This window comes from Myotis lucifugus, unplaced genomic scaffold, assembly GCF_000147115.1.
Source record: "Myotis lucifugus unplaced genomic scaffold, Myoluc2.0 scaffold_1081, whole genome shotgun sequence".
NCBI classification, from domain to species: domain Eukaryota; kingdom Metazoa; phylum Chordata; class Mammalia; order Chiroptera; family Vespertilionidae; genus Myotis; species Myotis lucifugus.
This window is the reverse complement of record NW_005872129.1, coordinates 5,480-9,121: the sequence shown is the minus strand read 5'-3', so window position 1 is coordinate 9,121 and position 3,642 is coordinate 5,480.

The window sequence follows — 3,642 nt, the reverse complement described above, 5'->3', positions numbered from 1 at the left end:
ACCCCTGGACCTGCTGGGTTTGGACCCCAACAGGAAGAAAAGCTCTGCCCACGTCCCCACGACACCCACAGCCTCCTCTGCGCCCTGCAGGTCAGGCCGGGCTAAGCCTCAGCGAGGAAGGCCCAGGCCCCGGGGCCCAGCCCAGACACCGCCCGGGTGTCCCATGGCCCTAGTTCCACCGCCTCCCTTTATGCTTTCCACCTCCCGCCTTCCCTTCCTCTCTCACCTGGCCTGTCCCTGCCTTCCTGACCCCCTGCCTTCCTCTCTTTCCTTCCTCTCTTCCGTCCACAGACATTTCCATGACAGCCTGTCCCACTGGGAGAAACAGTATGCCCCCTCCTCCTGCCTCCACGCTAGACCTCCTGCTGTTTCTCCCACAACTCCTGACAGTGGGATTCTGAGCCTGGCAGGGGAGGGAGCGGGGGGAGCGGAGGGGGGGGGATCCATTTTTTCCATCCTCGCTCATTAAGTCACCTGGCCAGAGCACAAGCCCCCAAGGACACCCCCTTTTCCTGCACCATCTGCTTTTCCTACTTGCCATGCTCTTGCAAGAGGACCGCCTGACCTTCTGACCTTGGAGAACTATCAGCACCGCCAGAGGGACAGTTCCCTGCCCTCCCGCAGGTGCAGACAAACCAGGGAAGCTCAGAGGGGGCTCTCACTTCCTGGGCGGGGAGGGGAGGGGGCTGGTGTCATGGTGCCTTTACGAATAGGCGGGGCTTGGGCCTCGGGAGGAGGGTTCAAGGGTAGGGCAGGCAGGACGGACGGTGAGCTACGCAAACATGCTCCGAACTCTCCCCGTGCGTCACTGGAAGCATCCCATCCCTGCAGACCTCGGAGGGATGGAAATACTGGGCGATCATAAAAATAGCACCAGGGAGGCCCGTGACGCGTCTGGACCCACCTGGAGAGTGAGATGCTGCTGACGTTCGGCTGGGGACATTATCCAGGTTGACCTGTCCTCTGCGGGGACGTGGGTAGGCATGATGAAACCCCCCCCACCCCACCCCCACAGCTTCAGGTAGAGGGGAAAACAAGGTCACCTTGGGGACCAACATGTTCTCCCCAGGCACAGAGTCCAGCAGCGCCTAAACCCTGTCCTAGGTCTTCTTAGAACTGGGGCTCGCTGTCTGAGGGGGGTCCTTTAGGGAGACAAAGTCATTGTCTACACTGTAAGGACAGTAAAAATGTAACCATGAAAACCAAGCGCAAGGACACAGAAGCCTTTTTAAAAAATATATATTTTATTGATCTTTTACAGAGAGGAAAGGAGAGGGATAGAGAGTTAGAAATATCGATGAGAGAGAAACATCGATCAGCCGCCTCCTGCACACTCCCCACTGGGGATGTGCCTGCAACCAAGGTACATGCCCTTGACCGGAATCGAACCTGGGACCCCTCAGTCTGCAGGCCGATGCTCTATCCACTGAGCCAAACCGGCTTGGGCACGGAAGCCTTTTTGACAAATGGTGATGGGCACCTAGGGACAAGACCCAGCGCAGGGCCCTGCCTCCCGGGGGAGCTGGGGCCAGGGGCCGTGGTGGTGGGGGGGGAGGGGGGGGGGGGGGGGTGACAGTTCCCAACTGGTGGGAGGTTTCGTTTTGTTTCTGAGTTTTTCTTAGAAAAGTTCACTGTTTGTGTGGATTCGCACAGCGAGAGGAATGAGTGACCCAGATTAACATCCTAATTACTCCTGGGTAATTAAATTAACGTTAATGGACTCCATACGCTTGCCCTTGTCAGAAACAAAAGCTGTCTCCGGGCCTGGCGTCGGTCTTGTTGCTTTAGCTCTAGCATTTAACATGCAGCCAGTGCCTCCCCAGAAGGCCTGTGTCTGAGGGGCCACAACAGTAGCACAACAGAGATGAGAATAACTAATACTGCCACGGGCGTGGCTCAGCCGCTGAGCATCGAACCAGGAAGCAAGAGGTCACCAGTTCGATTCCTAGTTGCGGCTCAATCCCCAGTAGGGGGCATGCAGGAGGCAGCTGATCAATGGTGTTTCTCTCTCATCGATGTGTCCATTTCTCTATCCTTCTCCTTTCCTCTCTCTCTAAAAATCAGTAAAGGGGGAAAAAACCACTAATACTGCTAAGAATTTTATCCTGTGTCCAGCCAACCCTGGCACAGCTCTTGTATTCATTACCTCCCATGTCATCCCAAACAACCCTGTGAGTAGGTACTGCTCACATTGGGGTGATGGCGGCTCTAAGCCCAGGAACATCGCGGATTGGCAGGAGCTGGAAAAGGCCGGGAAGTGTTCCTCCTGAGAGCCCGCAGAGGGGGCGGCCCTGCTGACACCCTGATTTCGGACTTCTGACTCCTGAACTGGGGAGAATCCATTTCTGTTGTTTTAAGCCCCCAGTGGCCCTAAGAAACCAACACAGATTTCTAGGTGGCACTTCCAGTTGAAAAGGAAAGAGAAGATGGAATGACAATGTGAAGAAATCAGTAGCTATAGAGGAAAGACGCGAAAGATCCGCACGGCTGGGCTGCCAGGGCCGCCGCCAGGCCCTCAAGGGGTTTACCGAGAGATGAGGGTTCAAAACCAGCCTTCCCTCCGCCTTTTGTGTCTTATAAATGAGGACTTTTTATAATAAATAAAATTTTAAAGATGCCATAACTGGTTTGGCTCAGTGGATAGAGCGTCGGCCTGTGGACTGAAAGGTCCCAGGTTCGATTCCGGTCAAGGGCATGTACCTTGATTGCGGGCACATCCCCAGTAGGTGTGTGCAGGAGGCAGCTGACCGATGTTTCTAGCTCTCTATCTCTCTCCCTTCCTCTCTGTAAAAAATAAAATATATTTTTTTTAAAAATTTAAAGAAATGCAGGAGCAAAATATTAACCTATTAACAAAATGTTTTACAAAGAGACCAAAATAAACAGCAGGAGCCATTGCCAGGGTTCTTGTCCCAGCATCTAGAAGGGTTCAGGAATCTGGAAAAGGCGCTGTGCGTAGATGACATAGGAATCCGGAGCCTAATAAAGAGTCCGGAGACGAGATATAATTTTGAAAGGCATTGGGGGTCATTAGCCTGCGGCTGTTCCGGTGTTTGGCCAGTAGGAGGCAATAACATGTAGATTAAGATGCCCTTTAACTGTCTGGCAGCCACAATCAGTTTCCTATTCAGGTTTGGGGAAATGCCTTTAGCCATTCCCAACAGGTGACTACATGTGTGACTCAACCCTGTTGAGTCCCCAAGTCTCATCAACCTTTTGATGAAACTCTTGAAATGATGACATGCTGGAATTGGTTCCCGGGAAGCGATAACACACACTTTATAGAAGGGACATGCCGGACCTCAGAGGTGATCCCTCCCTATCACCCTTCCCAGTAAGCAGACTCCAGGGGTGGGCCAGGTGCCCAGTTACAAAGGATTGTTGTCGTAAGCAACTGAGCTTTTTGGGGTTATTTGTTACACAGCAGAAAACAAAACTAGCGAATACACTACTGCCTAGAGGGGATATTTTGTTCTCCATCTGCTGGACTCACCCTGGGGAAGAGAGGTGTTGTGTATTGAGCACTCAAACAACAACAACATGCGGCACCAGGAGGAAAGGTCTGTAGGGGAGCCCCTTAGGGTTGGGGGGCCCCAAGCCGCGTGTCCACACAGTGAGGAGACTGGCTTACCTCGGCGAGTC